This window comes from Arachis ipaensis, chromosome B4 (assembly GCF_059453495.1).
Source record: "Arachis ipaensis isolate K30076 ecotype BB chromosome B4, ASM5945349v1, whole genome shotgun sequence".
Classification (NCBI taxonomy): domain Eukaryota; kingdom Viridiplantae; phylum Streptophyta; class Magnoliopsida; order Fabales; family Fabaceae; genus Arachis; species Arachis ipaensis.
Window position 1 is genome coordinate 112,827,766 of NC_142439.1, and position 17,231 is coordinate 112,844,996.

The 17,231-nt window shown below is 39.7% G+C and overlaps 2 non-coding genes across 2 annotated transcripts; one reads left to right on the forward strand and one right to left on the reverse strand.

Annotated features, from left to right (window-relative positions):
- Positions 1-7,519: 7,519 nt before the first annotated feature.
- Positions 7,520-7,623, forward strand: LOC148568818 (small nucleolar RNA R71). Its single transcript, XR_015882386.1, has one exon. It is a non-coding gene; the product is annotated as a small nucleolar RNA R71 (small nucleolar RNA).
- Positions 7,624-13,434: 5,811 nt separating this feature from the next.
- LOC148568819 (small nucleolar RNA R71) lies at positions 13,435-13,542 on the reverse strand. Its single transcript, XR_015882628.1, has one exon. It is a non-coding gene; the product is annotated as a small nucleolar RNA R71 (small nucleolar RNA).
- Between the last annotated feature and the right edge of the window lie 3,689 nt (positions 13,543-17,231).

A 17,231-nucleotide genomic window follows, 5' to 3' on the forward strand; every position in this document is an offset into this window, starting at 1 on the left:
AGAAAGCTTCTCTAGCATGAATCCTCCATTCCTTTCCCAAGGTTCCGAAGGATTCCAAGTATGGGTAGTTTCTTTCCCAAGACAACTACTCAATGGAATTAGATCGAGAAGCTTTCTAACAAAATTCAAGAGAAAAGATTGAAGAAGAAGATAAACTATTATTGATTCATTGAATTACAATAGAGCTCCCTAACCCAATGAAAGGGGGTTTAGTGAATCATAGCTCTGAATTCAATTACAAAGAAAAGGAAAACTAGCTAAAAGTGAAAGTAAAAGTCCTCTCTAACTTAACTTCTATCCTATTTATACACTTTCTATATTGAGCTTCAGTTGTGCTTCTTGGGCTTTGAGGCCTCTCCTTGCTTTCCTTTTGCCTTGGGTTTATGATCCATAATCTTGATGAGGCTGTTGATCCAAATTCTGTAACATTCATTGAGCCAACTTAGTGATAATCAAATAATGACACATGACTCAATAAATTGAGATTTCAAACTCATGAATCCTTCAGGCCCAATCCCATAAACCATGATATTCAATTGGGTTTCATACTAGAGTAAGTTTAAGTTATTGTTTGTGCTCAAAGAGTAACTTAAACCGCAAGATTATTGGCCCAGAAACCTTTTTCCAAGAGTGGCGTTTAAGTTGTAGTTTAAGCTTAAACTGCAGCTTAAACGCCAGACACTTCCAGTGAGGCCTTTTGTAGAAGCACGTTTAAGCTTCAGTTTAAGGTTAAACTGAAGCTTAAACGTGGAAATGGAAGAAGGTAGCCCTGGAGAGTCATGTAGTCGAACACGTTTAAGCTTCAGTTTAAGGTTAAACTGAAGCTTAAACGTGGAGATAGGAAGGGCAGCCCTGGAGGTCGAACACGTTTAACCTCCAGTTTAAGGTTAAACTGGAGGTTAAACGTGGAAAAGGGTGGAGGCATACTGGAGGTCGAACACGTTTAACCTCCAGTTTGAGGTCAAACTGGAGGTTAAACGTGGAAGCTTAGAATGGTAGCCCTGGAGGTGTCGAACACGTTTAACCTCCAGTTTGAGGTCAAACTGGAGGTTAAACGTGGAAATGGAGAGAGCAACCCTGGAGGAGAAAAGCTGTCGAACACGTTTAAGCTCCAGTTTGAGGTCAAACTGGAGCTTAAACGTGGAAATGGCTCCCTGGTGCTCTTCCCACTCCTGGCGTTTAACCTCCAGTTTGAGGTCAAACTGGAGGTTAAACGTGGAACTCCTTCCTGAGTGGCATTATCATTCTGGCGTTTAACCTCCAGTTTGAGGTCAAACTGGAGGTTAAACGTGGAATGCTTCTTTAGTGAGGCTTTTCATTCTGGCGTTTAACCTCCAGTTTGAGGTCAAACTGGAGGTTAAACTTCAATTCCAGCATTTCTTATCCTTCATGATTTTGGCGTTTAAGCTCCAGTTTAGGCTTAAACTGGAACTTAAACTCCACATGTGATATTCAAGCTTCCTTTATTGATTTTGTTGCTTCCTTGCTTAGCCTCTTCTTCCCTGAAATCATCCAAACAATTGCATCAAAGTCTTGCAAAATTTCATGAGAAATCTTCCATTCATAGCATTTAAGTAATATAACTAAAACTCATGGAATATGCATCAAAATCATATTGTTTGGATGGTTCATTGCTTTGTTCTTTATTTAACCATTTTTGGTTACTTTAAGCTCAAGAAAATGCATAAAACAACTAAAACTAACAGAAAAATGCTAGTGAAACTAGCCTATGATGCCTTGGCATCACAACACCAAACTTAATACTTGCTTGTCCCTAAGCAAGTCCTGAGTTATTTGAGAAGAAAGTATGAAACAGAAAGCAATTACATTGGCTATATTAGCAAGCATTTGAAGTTCATCAGAAGGGTTTTATGCAGAAAGTTGCAGCATCACTTTTTCATACTTATCAGGTAGGATTATCACTTTTTCATTGCATCCATCAAACATTGCTATGGCCTCTTGTTATTCTTATGTCGTTGGCCCTTTTCTCTTCTTTGTTTTCTTTTCTTTTTTCTTAGAGCTCCTTTGCTCCTTGTTTGCTTAGTGTCATGTGTTGCACAAGCCTTTGGCATTTTCTTTTTCTTATCAGTGCACTACACATATCCACTTTAGGCATTTTAGTTCACATTTCTTCTTGAGACATTGGTGCCCAGCACCTCTTTGTGTGACTAAATGTTTTGTATTTAGGTTGCTCTTGATAATGGACTTTTGGTTGATAATCCCGGGTTAGTTAACCCAAGTTACCAAGTGTTGAAACACTCCTCAGAACCTATTCATCCAAGCATATCCTTAATACATAAACACCACAGGCATTTGTCTCAGAAGTTCAAACCATTGGTACCTAGCTTATTTTCTCAATTTTTTTGCTTTTTGGTTGCCCTTTGGCTTTTTCTTCTTCTTTTTCTTTCTTTTTCATGGCCAAAGACATTTATTCATCAAGATCCATAGACAATTTTCACTTTCTACATAAAAAATGATAATTCTACACTCTAATTCCAGTGATCTGACTAAACAATCAAGCATGCATACTACCACTTAATTCTACTTGATTTGTCACTAATTTAGCCAAGTTATTTTTGTTCAAACTTTTCTTTTATTTTTGGAAACAGAACAAGCATGGCACGCACTTGTTTAAGAAGGTGAAGTTATATCCAAACATCCAGGCATTCACTTTATTCAAAGCAAATAACAAACACACATACTAGAAACTTCACATTAAAACTTAAATGACTCATAATGAAAGAAAGCTCATAAAGACAATTCACCAATTATCATTTGATTATTAAGGAACGAGACCACCTCTTATTTATTGCTTGGTTCTTCTTAATTCTTAGGATCCTGCTTCTTCTTGCTTCCTGCCTCTTTTTGACCACTTGTGCTTCCTTTGTCTTTTCTCATGAGCTTTTTCCAGAATCCAGCCTTTTTCATCGTTTCTTCCACTCCTTTTTCAAGGATCATTGCCTTGTTTATTTCTCCTTCTTTCCTCCCTTTGAAATACTCATCAAAAGCTGGGAATGCTGGGTCCATCTTGTGTAGATGTTCCCCTATGTAGTTAAGCTTGATTTGCGAACTGATGTTGTAATCAGCTTGGACTGAGTATCTTGCATTCTGTAAAGTGGTGGCTTCCTTGATTGCCAAGACATTGGCATCTTGGTGTTGGCATATGTGGCTGAAGGATTCCTGTAAGTGTAAATTTTGTTCCCTTTGCAGATCGAAGAATCTTGATTCAAAGTTCCTTTGCATATCCATCATTTTTAGGTGAAAGTCCTCTTGTCTCTCCTGAGACCTCATGTATTGTTGAGACATTCCTTCCATGATTTCCTGCATTCTGCTCATATCCATGGGGTCTCTGGGAATTCTTTGTCTTCTTTCTGGAATTGCTTGCTCTTCTTGCTCTTCTTCTCTGTCTTCTCCTTCTTGTCCTTCTTGTTCTGCTTCTTGCTCGGGTTCCACTTGTTGTCCTTCTTCATTTCTTCTTCTTGTATGTCTTGGAGGGGTTGGACCAAGAGTCATTCTGTGCGCAGTTATGGCCAATCCAGGATATAACCAATTAGGTCTTTCATCCTCAAGTGGTACTTGGGCATCGATGCATAGTCTAATGATAGTGCTAGGGAAGTGGAGCCAGGATTCAGGGTCACTTTTCTCACTAAACTCTTGTATCTGTTCAGCAATGAGTTTATGAACTTTGATCTCCCCTCCAACCATAATGCAATGTAGCAAGATGGCTCTTTTAGGGACTATTTCTGAAGAGTTTGCAGTGGGTAGGATGGATCTCCTAACTATTGCATACCACCCTTTAGCTTCAGGTGTTAGGTCTCCCCTTCTCAAGACTCTTGGAGCCCCTCTTGTTTTTCTCACCCATTCAGCTCTGATGGCACAAAGGTCTTCAGCAATAGTTGCATAGTCAGGTTCTCCTATCATCCTTTCTTCATAACTTGCTTGGCTGAAATGTATGTTTTTCAGGCCAAGAGTTTTCATGATTGCTTTGGGACTGAAGTCAACTTCCACCCCTCTCACATAGCTTTTGTATGTGGGTTTCTTGGTTGGATCCTCCCTTACTGCATTTGCATAAAACTCTTTCACCAAGTTGATGTTGATTTTAGTGATTGGCTTAGTCAGGAGCTCCCACTTCCTCTTTTTGATCTTTTCCCAAACACCTGGGAACTCATCCTTTTCAAGGTCAAAGGGAACCTCAGCTAGTACCGTTTTAGGTCTCATCCATTCGGCTTGAATCTCATGGAAAACTGATCTGTATCTCCATGCATCGAATTCCCTGTTTTCCTCCATTGGCTGCTTGTCTTTTCTTCTTTTGTGGCTAGACGAAGCTGCCATTGGTTCTTTAGTTTTGGTAAGTGACAAGCTAAAGTTGACAAGGTAAAGCAAGAAGTGTTGTTGGAAGTGTGGTAAGGTTGTTTTCGGCAAGAGATAGTTATGCTATGATGAAGGAAAATGTGTATGAAGGAGAATTGGTGGTGTGGGACTCGTTCCCCAAGTGATTCTTTATAGTGCCCATGAGTGAAAAATGGACGGCTAGGGTGGTTTGTGAAGGGTGGCTTGATGGTAAATATATGAATTGTGGAGAAGGACGATTTGCTTTTCATTTTCTTGGAAGTATTCTGGGTGCATTAGGTTGTACATGTAGCTTTCTTTTCTTGCAGAACTTCCTTTTCCCATGTGTTAGTTTCAAAGATTTGTGAATTTTCTTTTTGACCAAGCACGTACCTCCCTTTGTCTTTTTCCTCCATTTTTGTCTTTTCTTTTGTACCTGCACAACAAACAAGTTTGCTATCATTTTTCGGTCCATGTGAATTATGAATAGTACTTGCACATGTAAATCAATGATTGTCTTTATGAGCTTATAGCCGTGACTTCTACATGTATGCACACTTATTATTTGGACACCAAACTTAGTGTTTGGTAAAGTCTCCTAATGACATGAAATCCATATTGGTTGTCCTTAATGAGTGTGCATAATTCTAATAAATCATAGTCACCTTGGCTCTTTGATTCTAAACAAAGTTACTACCCTAAGTAATTGAAACCAAAGTATTAAAACAAGCGAATGGTATACTTGTCATGAATTTTGAAATCCAGAGGAACTTCTTGCTTTTCATAAACCGTGTTCAAAGAGGAACACCAAACTTAATCTTTGGTTGTGCACTAAAAATTGAATGCATTTTGAATAAAATTTGGGTGCTTTCGGGCACACCAAACTGAGTTTATATGCAAAATGTCAGTGCACTCTTTAAGAAGTTGTCCTGAGGATACAAGTTCATGCATAAGAAACCATGCTTTATTAGATGCACAACAAAACAAAAAAAAAAATATAAGGATATTAAAACATGGGTTGCCTCCCATGAAGCGCTTCTTTAACGTCACTAGCTTGACGATTGTCCCTTGTTAGGGTGGATTGTAGTGCTTGACGTCTTCTCCTCTTACTATGAAGACGTCCCCACTTGATTCATTCATGACCTCTAAATGTTCCATAGAAAGAACTTTCCTGATTGTGAACACTTGAGGGAGCTGGGAAGGAATGGTTTTGAGGTCAGGTGGAATTTCCAGATAATGACTTGATATCACTTTATCTCCCGGAGAAAAACCTTCAGTGGGAATTTTCTTGTTTCTCCACCCTCTTGGCAATCTCCCTATCACTCTTCCCTTTCTCTTGAGGATTTCTTCATTGACCCTTATGTCAGGAGGATCCTTCTGATCTGTTTCCACTGATTCTTGTGGCTTTAACTCTTGCAGCTCTTGTTTGCCTTCCAAGAACTGTTTTAGAGTTTCAGCTGCTGGATTACTTTCCTTCAGACACAGATGGCTACTATCATCCTTAAGCTTTTCAGGTTCTGGTTCAGGCTCAGATGCAGTTTTGAAAACTTTGAAAATGAGCTGTTCATCATGTATTCTCAGAATTAGCTCTCCTTGTTCTACATCTATGAGCGCTCTAGTAGTGGCTAGAAATGGTCTGCCCAGAATTATAGGGTGTAAGTAGCTTTCCTCCATGTCCACAATGACAAAGTCTGTGGGGAAATAATAATCCCCCACTTTCACCAGCACATTTTCAACTACCCCTTCAGCTTGCTTCTGAGTTTTGTCAGCCAGTTGTATGATTACATCAGTGGATCTCACCTCATTCAGTTGTAGCCTCTTCATAAGAGTTAGAGGCATCACATTTATGCTAGCTCCTAGATCACAGAATCCTCTGTCAATTTTTGTTTCCCCTATGATGCAAGGGATATGAAAACTTCCTGGGTCCGTTTTCTTAGAGAGTGTGTCCTTCTTGATGAGAGCACTGCATTCTTTGTTCATTGTTACCGTTTGTCCTCCCTTCAAAACTCTTTTCTTGCTTAACAATTCCTTTAAATACTTGATGTGTGTGGGCATTTGATGAAGAATCTCAAGAAAGGGAATATTGACATGAAGAGAGTTAAATGTCTCTAGAAACCTTGAATAGGTTTTCCTTTTTTCACCTCCTCCTAACCTCTCAGGAAATGGTGCTTTTGGTTGGTATATTTCCATCATGCCTTTTTGCAGTTCCTTGGCTTGCTCAGTTCCACCTTCCTGCTTAACTTCTTCCACACCTTCCTTCAAGATTTCTGGTTCCTGCTCTGAGGGCCTGATTCCTTCTTCTTCTGAGACTTCCTTCAATATGGTGATGGCCTTGCATTCTTCCCATCTTACTCTCTTTTGTTCCCCTTTAGGATTCTTTTCTGTGTCACTAGGGAACACTGCAGTTGATTTGGGTGCCTGTTGAGATAGCTCTCCTACTTGAGATTCCATCCTCTTGAGTTTTTCACCATGGTTTCTTAAGGTAGTTCTCACATCATCCCTGAAGCTCTTCAATTCAATTATGTCTTGACTCATGGTTGCCATCATTCCTTCTATCCGGTTTAATTGATCTTGAAATTGTTGGTTCGGATTAGGTTGGGTGTGTTGATTATTTTGGCCATGATATGATGGTTGGGGGTAAGTGTTTTGTGTGGCTTGGTATGATCTTTGGTTGGAGTTTTGGTATGTGGAATTGTTATGTTGGTTGTGGTTGTAAGGTTTGTGGTTTTGTGGTTGGGTTTGTTGGTTTCCCCACCCAAAGTTTGGGTGGTTTCTCCAGCCTGGGTTGTAAGTGTTGGAATGTGGATCATATGATTGCCTTTGTTGGTTTCCCACATAGTTAGCCTCATCCCAATCACCTCCTTCAATGCTTACTTCCTCTTGATCTTGTGTGTGTATTGCAGCCACTTGCTTTGTTTCTAATTGCCTGGTAAGCTCTGCTAGTTGCTTGGCAAACACCTTGTTTTGGGCTAGAATTGTATCAACATGGTTCAGCTCTATGACTCCCTTAGTGTTGTGCCTCTCTGATGCATAGTAGTACTCATTCTCAGCCACTGTCTCGATCACTTCAATGGCTTCTTCCACAGTCTTTTTCCTGTTCAATGAACCTCCTGATGAATGGTCTACAGCCTTCCTTGATTCATAAGAGAGCCCATCATAGAAGATGTGCAATTGCACCCAATCATGGAACATGTTTGGTGGGCATTTCCTTGTCAAGTCCTTGAATCTCTCCCATGCCTCGTAGAGAGTTTCACCATCTTGTTGTCTAAAAGTCTGAACCTCAGATCGAAGCCTATTGACCTTTTGTGGAGGGTAGAAACGTGCCAGAAACTTGCTTTCCACCTCATCCCATGTTGTTAGACTCCCCCTTGGGAATGATTCCAGCCACTTAGCTGCTTTGTCCCTAAGTGAAAATTGGAACAAAAGCAGTTTATAGGCATCTTCCTGGACTCCATTGGACTTCACAGTGTCACAAATTCTCAGGAATTTTGTGAGATGTTGGTTTGGGTCTTCATTAGCACTTCCTCCAAAGGAACAATGATTCCCCACAAGTGATATTAGCTGTGGCTTGAGCTCAAAATTGTTGGCCTGAATGGGTGGTTTCTGGATGCTACTACCACAATTCCCAGAGGTTGGGTTTATGTATGAACTAAGAACCCTCCTCTCAGGAATGGCATCGTTTCCATCAGCTCTCTCATGGTTGTGAACTTCTCTATCCATGTTGAGATCTAAAGCTTCCTCAAAATTGTCCTCAGATTCTCCTTCAGATTCCTCTTCTCCCACTACTCTCTTCCCTCTTGCTTCCCTTCTAAGTCTATGAAGGGTCCTCTCTGGTTCGGTATATGGAGGAGTTGATGTCTCTCCTCTCCTACCTGTCATACAAGAACACAGCTCAAACACAAACAAGTGAAATACTCTTGGTTAATGGAAGAGTATGGTTAGATCAATTGAGGAATTAATTCAAACAGTTAGTGAGTCAGTGAGTTAGTTGCATGAATTTAAAGGCATAAAGAAGGAAAGCATGTAACCGAGTGCAGAAATTAAAATTCAACAAGTATCTTGAACAGAATTAACAAAGCAAGAGAAAATTGCTCAATCTAGTTAGCTTCCAATTTGAGAATTGTCAATCGAAAACCAATCCCCGGCAACGGCGCCATAAACTTGATGCACATAAACTAGTTATGCTACGATTTAGGAAATTGCACGATCGGCAAAATTCCTTCCGGCAAGTGCACCGGTTATCGTCAAGTAAAAACTCACAATAGAGTGAGGTCGAATCCCACAAGGATTGGTTGAGTGAGCAATTCGGATTAGAAGTGTGTTCTAGTTGAGCGGAATCAAGATTGAGATGAGAATTGCGGAATGTAAAATTGGCGGGAAAAGTAAATGACAAGAAATTGAAATGGCGGAATCTTAAATTGCAATGAATTAAAGAGCAGAAACTAAATTGCTGAAATTAAAAGGGAATGGGGGTGGTTGCATGAATTGAGTTGCAGAATGTAAAGAGAAGATGGAAATCAGAAATGGGGGATTCATTGGGTTATAGGAGATATTGAGATCTCCGAATCAAAACACGTTTATCTCTTCCTCAAGCAATGCGTTCATTGAATTTTGCTTGGCAATCTTATATGATTGGATCCCAATCCCTTGGCTCACCAATTCTCTCTAAAAACAAACAAATTCCCAATCCCTTGGTTTAAATGTTCATAAGAAGAGATGATGCTTGATCACTGATTATACCACACAGTTTCATGAACCACAATTTGGTAGGATTACATGTCACAATATCCATCCAAACCCCAATCCAATTCACTGTGAGAAAGCTTCTCTAGCATGAATCCTCCATTCCTTTCCCAAGGTTCCGAAGGATTCCAAGTATGGGTAGTTTCTTTCCCAAGACAACTACTCAATGGAATTAGATCGAGAAGCTTTCTAACAAAATTCAAGAGAAAAGATTGAAGAAGAAGATAAACTATTATTGATTCATTGAATTACAATAGAGCTCCCTAACCCAATGAAAGGGGGTTTAGTGAATCATAGCTCTGAATTCAATTACAAAGAAAAGGAAAACTAGCTAAAAGTGAAAGTAAAAGTCCTCTCTAACTTAACTTCTATCCTATTTATACACTTTCTATATTGAGCTTCAGTTGTGCTTCTTGGGCTTTGAGGCCTCTCCTTGCTTTCCTTTTGCCTTGGGTTTATGATCCATAATCTTGATGAGGCTGTTGATCCAAATTCTGTAACATTCATTGAGCCAACTTAGTGATAATCAAATAATGACACATGACTCAATAAATTGAGATTTCAAACTCATGAATCCTTCAGGCCCAATCCCATAAACCATGATATTCAATTGGGTTTCATACTAGAGTAAGTTTAAGTTATTGTTTGTGCTCAAAGAGTAACTTAAACCGCAAGATTATTGGCCCAGAAACCTTTTTCCAAGAGTGGCGTTTAAGTTGTAGTTTAAGCTTAAACTGCAGCTTAAACGCCAGACACTTCCAGTGAGGCCTTTTGTAGAAGCACGTTTAAGCTTCAGTTTAAGGTTAAACTGAAGCTTAAACGTGGAAATGGAAGAAGGTAGCCCTGGAGAGTCATGTAGTCGAACACGTTTAAGCTTCAGTTTAAGGTTAAACTGAAGCTTAAACGTGGAGATAGGAAGGGCAGCCCTGGAGGTCGAACACGTTTAACCTCCAGTTTAAGGTTAAACTGGAGGTTAAACGTGGAAAAGGGTGGAGGCATACTGGAGGTCGAACACGTTTAACCTCCAGTTTGAGGTCAAACTGGAGGTTAAACGTGGAAGCTTAGAATGGTAGCCCTGGAGGTGTCGAACACGTTTAACCTCCAGTTTGAGGTCAAACTGGAGGTTAAACGTGGAAATGGAGAGAGCAACCCTGGAGGAGAAAAGCTGTCGAACACGTTTAAGCTCCAGTTTGAGGTCAAACTGGAGCTTAAACGTGGAAATGGCTCCCTGGTGCTCTTCCCACTCCTGGCGTTTAACCTCCAGTTTGAGGTCAAACTGGAGGTTAAACGTGGAACTCCTTCCTGAGTGGCATTATCATTCTGGCGTTTAACCTCCAGTTTGAGGTCAAACTGGAGGTTAAACGTGGAATGCTTCTTTAGTGAGGCTTTTCATTCTGGCGTTTAACCTCCAGTTTGAGGTCAAACTGGAGGTTAAACTTCAATTCCAGCATTTCTTATCCTTCATGATTTTGGCGTTTAAGCTCCAGTTTAGGCTTAAACTGGAACTTAAACTCCACATGTGATATTCAAGCTTCCTTTATTGATTTTGTTGCTTCCTTGCTTAGCCTCTTCTTCCCTGAAATCATCCAAACAATTGCATCAAAGTCTTGCAAAATTTCATGAGAAATCTTCCATTCATAGCATTTAAGTAATATAACTAAAACTCATGGAATATGCATCAAAATCATATTGTTTGGATGGTTCATTGCTTTGTTCTTCATTTAACCATTTTTGGTTACTTTAAGCTCAAGAAAATGCATAAAACAACTAAAACTAACAGAAAAATGCTAGTGAAACTAGCCTATGATGCCTTGGCATCAGTAGCCATTGACAACGGTGAAACCCAACATAAAGCTTTCCATGGAAAGAAGTATGAATGATTGGATGAAGACAATAGGAAAGTAGAAGTTCAGGAGAACAAAGCATCTTTATACGCTTATCTGAAATTCTCACCAATGAATTACATAAGTATCTCTATCCTATTTTATATTTTATTCATCTTTTAATTATCAATTCTTCATAACCATTTGAATCTGCCTGACTGAGATTTACAAGATGACCATAGCTTGCTTCAAGCCGACAGTCTCCGTGGGATCGACCCTTACTCACGTAAGGTTTATTACTTGGACGACCCAGTGCACTTGCTAGTTAGTTGTGCGGAGTTGTGACAAAGAGTTGAGATTACAATTGTGCGTACCAAGTTTTTGGCGCCATTGATGATCACAATTTCGTGCCCCAAGTTTATGGCGCCGTTGCCGGGGATTGTTCGAGTTTGGACAACTGACGGTTCATCTTGTTGCTTAGATTAGGTAACTTTATTTTATTCTTCAGAATTTTTAAGAACGAATTCTAGAGTTTCAGATGATACTTTCATCATCACAAGAGCTAGTTGATTCCCATCAATTTGGCTGTTGTATGTAATGTCTGCTGAAACTTGGCTAGCCATGTCTAATCTTTTAGATTGAAGCTTTAGACTAACATTGCATGATTCCTAGAATTCTTATTAAAAATTTTGAATGTCTCTATTTTCTTTTCCAAATAATTTTCGAAAAATTACAAAAAAATTTATAAAATCATAAAAACAAAAAATAATTTATGTTTCTTGTTTGAGTCTAGTGTCAATTTTTAAGTTTAGTGTCCTGCATGTTTTATTTAATTTCTTGCAATTTTCGAATATATGCATTATGTTCTTCATTAATCTTCAAGTTGTTCTTGATGATTTCCTTGCTCTGATCTTTAAATTCTCTTGTTTTGTGTGTTTTGTTGTTTCTCATATGTATTCTAAATTTGTTAGTGTCTCTAATATGAAAATTTCTAAGTTTGGTGTCTTGCATGCATTGTTTATTTGATCTTAGTTCTTCATGATTTAGTTTCATTTTGTTATTATTCTCTAAAAATTCAAAAAAATTCAAAACTATGTCTTTTCAAGTCAATAATACAGAGAATTAAAGATTTAGAACATTCAGCAGAGGAATTACACAGAAAAAGCTGGGCGTTCAAAACGCCCAGTGAGGAACGAAAACTGGCATTTAAACGCCAGCCAGGGTACCTGGCTGGGCGTTAAACGCCCAAAAGGGTAGAATTTTGGGCATTAAACGCCAGAATGGATACCATTCTGGGCGTTTAACGCCAGGATGGCACAAGAGGGAAGATTTTATTTTTAATTCAAATCTTTTTCAAATTTTCATAATTTTTCAAAATCAAATCTTTTTCAAATCATATCTTTCCAATCATATCTTTTCAAAATCAAATCCTTTCTATTTTTTTACTATTTTCGAAAATCCTTGCTACAATTAATGATTTAATTCAAAATTTTCAAGTTGTTACTTGCCTATTAAGAAATGATCAAATTTTAAATTCTAGAATCATGTCTTTTAATTTCTTGTTAGTCAAGTAGTCAACTTTAATTTTAATCTTTTTTTTTTAAATTGATTTTCAATCATATCCTCTCAATCACATCTTTTTCAAAATAATTTTCAATCATATCTTTTTTTATTTCTGATTTCAAAATCTTTTTCAAAATCACTTAACTACTTTCTCAATTTTAATTTTTGAAAATCATCAATCAATTTTTTTTTCAAAATTTCTTTTAATTATTTCAAAATTTTTTTAAATTTAATTTCGAAAATTCTTCCCCTCTTCTCACATCCTTCTATTTAAGGACTAACACTCCTCCACTATCAGCAATTCGGACTCTCTCTCTATAAGTTCGAATTCTCATCTCTACCTTCTCCTTCTATTCTTCTTTTCCTCTGACACCTCAAGGAATCTCTATACTGTGACATAGAGGATTCCATACTTTCTTCTCCTCTCTTTCATATGAGCAGGAGCAAGGACAAAGGCATTCTTGTTGAAGCTGATCCTGAACCTGAAAGAACCTTGAAGAGAAAGCTAAGAGAAGCTAAAGCACAACTCTCTGTAGAGGACCTAACAGAAATTTTCAAACAAGAAGAAGCCATGGCAGCCGAAAATAACAACAATGCCAACAATGCAAGAAAGGTGCTTGGTGACTTTACTGCACCTACTCCCGACTTCTATGGGAGAAGCATCTCTATCCCTGCCATTGGAGCAAACAACTTTGAGCTTAAGCCTCAATTAGTTTCTCTGATGCAACAGAATTGCAAGTTTCATGGACTTCCATTGGAAGACCCTCATCAGTTCTTGGCTGAATTCTTGCAAATCTGTGACACTGTCAAGACCAATGGGGTTGATCTCGAGGTCTACAGGCTTATGTTTTTTCCCTTTGCTGTAAGAGACAGAGCTAGAATATGGTTGGATTCACAACCTAAGGAAAGCTTGAACTCTTGGGAAAAGCTGGTCAGTGCTTTTCTGGCCGAATTCTTTCCACCTCAAAAATTAAGTAAGCTTAGAGTGGAAGTCCAGACCTTCAGACAGAAGGAAGGTGAATCCCTCTATGAAGCTTGGGAAAGATACAAACAATTGATCAGAAGGTGTCCTTTTGACATGCTTTCTAAATGGAGCATCATAGGTATCTTCTATGATAGTCTGTCTGAACTGTCCAAGATGTCATTGGACAGCTCTGCTAGAGGATCTCTTCATCTGAAGAAGACGCCTGCAGAAGCTCAGGAACTCATTGAAATGGTTGCAAATAACCAATTCATGTACACTTCTGAAAGGAATCCTGTGAATAATGGAACAAATCAGAAGAAAGGAGTTCTTGAGATTGATACTCTGAATGCCATATTGACTCAGAACAAAATATTGACTCAGCAAGTCAATATGATTTCTCAGAGTCTATCTGGAATGCAAGAAGCAACAGGCAGTACCAAAGAAGCTTCATCTGAAGAAGAAGCTTATGATCCTGAGAACCCAGCAATGGAAGAGGTGAATTACATGGGAGAATCCTATGGAAACACCTGTAATCCTTCATGGAGAAATCATCCAAATCTCTCATGGAAGGATCAACAGAAGCCTCAACGAGGCTTCAACAGTAATAATGGTGGAAAAAATAGGTTCAGCAATAGCAAGCCTTTTCCATCATCTTCTCAGCAACAGACAGAGAATTCTAAGCAAAGCCACTCTGACTTAGCAACCATAGTCTCTGATCTAATTAAAACCACTCAAAGTTTCATGACTGAAACAAGGTCCTCCATTAGAGATTTGGAGGCACAAGTGGGTCAGCTGAGTAAGAAAATTACTGAACTCCCTCATAGTACTCTCCCAAGCAATACAGAAGAGAACCCAAAAAGAGAGTGCAAGGCCATCAACATAACCCACACAGCCGAACCTGGAGAGGAGGAAGAGGCAATGATTTTCATTGAGGAAGACCTCAATGGACGTCCATTAGCCTCCAAGGAGTTCCCTAATGAGGAACCATGGGAATCTGAAGCTCATACAGAGACCATAGAGATTCCATTGAATTTACTTCTGCCGTTTATGAGCTCTGATGAGTATTCCTCCTCTGAAGAGGATGAAGATGTTACTGAAGAGTAAGTTGCCATGTACCTTGGAGCAATCATGAAGCTTAATGCCAAGTTATTTGGTGATGAGACTTGGGAGGATGAACCTCCCTTGCTCACCAAAGAACTAGATGACTTGACGAGGCAGAGATTACCTCATAAGAGATAGGATCCTGGAAAATTCTCAATACCTTGTACCATAGGTACCATGACCTTTGAGAAGGCTCTGTGTGACCTGGGGTCAAGTATAAACCTCATGCCACTTTCTGTAATGGAGAAGCTAGGGATCCTTGAGGTACAAGCTGCAAGAATCTCACTAGAGATGGCAGACAATTCAAGGAAATAGGCTTATGGACTTGTAGAGGATGTCTTGGTAAAGGTTGAAGGCCACTACATCCCTGCTGATTTCATAATCTTAGACACTGGGAAGTGTAAGGATGAAACCATCATCCTTGGCAGACCCTTCCTAGCCACAGCAAAGGCTGTGATTGATGTTGACAGAGGAGAATTGGTCCTTCAAGTGAATGATGACTCCATTGTGTTTAAAGCTCAAGGATCTCCCTCTGTAACCATGGAGAGGAAGCATGAAAAGCTTCTTTCAATGCAGAGTCAAATAGAGCCCCCACATTCAAACTCTAAGTTTGGTGTTGGGAGGCCATCACCATACTCTGAGTACCTGTGAGGCTCCATGAGAGCCCACTATCAAGCTATTGACATTAAAGAAGCGCTTGTTGGGAGGCAACCTAATTTTATTTAATCATATCTATTTATTTTTCATTGTTATTCTATATTTTCTTTAGGTTGAAGATCATGAGAAGTCACAAAAACAACTGAAAAAGCAAAAACAGAATGAAAAAAAATAGTATTAAAAGTAGCACACCCTGGAGGAGAAGCTTACTGGCGTTTAAACCCCAGTAAGGGTAGCAGAATGGGCGTTAAACGCCAGTCTGGCACCATTCTGGGCGTTTAACGCCAGAAAGGGGCACAGAGCTGGCGTTTAACACCAGAAAAGGGAGAAAAGCTGGCGTTTAAACGCCAGAAAGGGGAGAAAAGCTGGCGTTAAATGCCAGAAATGGGCAGCAACTTGGCGTTTAACGCCAGGATTGGAAATCAAGGGGGCGTTTACACGCCAACAAGGTGCAGGGATGACAAATCCTTGACACCTCAGGATCTGTGGACCCCACAGGATCCCCACTTACCTCATCTCTCTCTCTTCTTCACATCTTCCCCAAAAACCCCTCACCTATCAAATCCTACCCTCTTCTCCATAATCTCTTCACCAATCCACATCCATCCATCATAAAACCCCACCTACCTCACCATTCAAATTCAAACCACTTTTCCTCCCAAACCCACCCATACATGGCCGAATCCTACCTCTCTCCACTCCTATATAATCCAATCTTCACTCCTTCATTTTCACACATCATACGCACTACTTACCCCCTTGGCCAAACCACTAAACCCCCCTCCATCTCCTCTATTTCTTCTTCTTCTACTCTCTTCTTTCTTCTTTTGCTCGAGGACGAGCAAACCTTCTAAGTTTGGTATGGGAAAAGCTAAAGCTTTTTGTTTTTCCATAACTATTTATGGCACCAAAGGCCAGAGAAACTTCTAGAAAGAGGAAAGGGAAGGCAAAATCTTCCACCTCTAATTCATGGGAGATGGAGAGATTCATCTCAAAGGTGCATCAAGACCACTTTTATGAAGTTGTGGCCAAGAAGAAGGTGATCCCCGAGATCCCTTTCAAACTCAAAAAGGGTGAATATCCGAAGATCCAACATGAGATTCGAAGAAGAGGTTGGGAAATTCTCACCAACCTTATTCAACAAGTCGGGATCTTAATGGTTCAAGAGTTCTATGCCAATGCATGGATCACTAAGAACCATGATCAAAGTGTGAACCCGGACCCAAAGAATTGGCTTACAATGGTCCGGGAGAAATGCTTAGATTTTAGTCCAGAAAATGTAAGGTTGGCATTCAACTTGCCCATGATGCAAGGAGATGCATGCCCCTACACTAGAAGGGTCAACTTTGATCACAGGTTGGACCAAGTCCTCATAGACATTTGTGAAAAGGGCGCTCAATGGAAGAGAGATTCAAGAGGGAAGCCGGTTCAACTAAGAAGGCATGACCTCAAGCCCGTAGTTAGGGGATGGTTGGAGTTCATCCAACGCTCAATCATTCCTACTAGCAACCGGTCTGAAATTACTATAGACCGGGCTATATCATGATCCATAGCATCATGATTGGAGAGGAAGTAGAAGTTCATGAGGTTATATCCCTAGAACTCTACAAGGTGGTGGACAAGTCCTCTACTTTGGCAAGGTTAGCCTTTCCTCATCTCATTTGTCACCTCTGCAATTCAGCTAGAATTGACATAGAGGAAGACATCCTCATTGATGAGGACAAGCCCATCACTAAGAAAAGGATGGAGCAAACAAGAGAGCCCACTCATGGACAAGAGCATGAGGAAATTCCTCATCATGAAATCCCTGAGATGCCTCAAGGAATACATTTTCCTCCACAAAACTATTGGGAGCAAATGAACACCTCCCTAGGAGAATTAAGTTCCAACATAGGACAACTAAGGGTGGAGCACCAAGAGCATTCCATCCTCCTCCATGAAATTAGAGAAGACCAAAGAGTCATGAGGGAGGAGCAACAAAGGCAAGGAAGAGACATTGAGGAGCTCAAGCACTCTATAAGATCTTCAAGAGGAAGAACAAGCCGCCATCA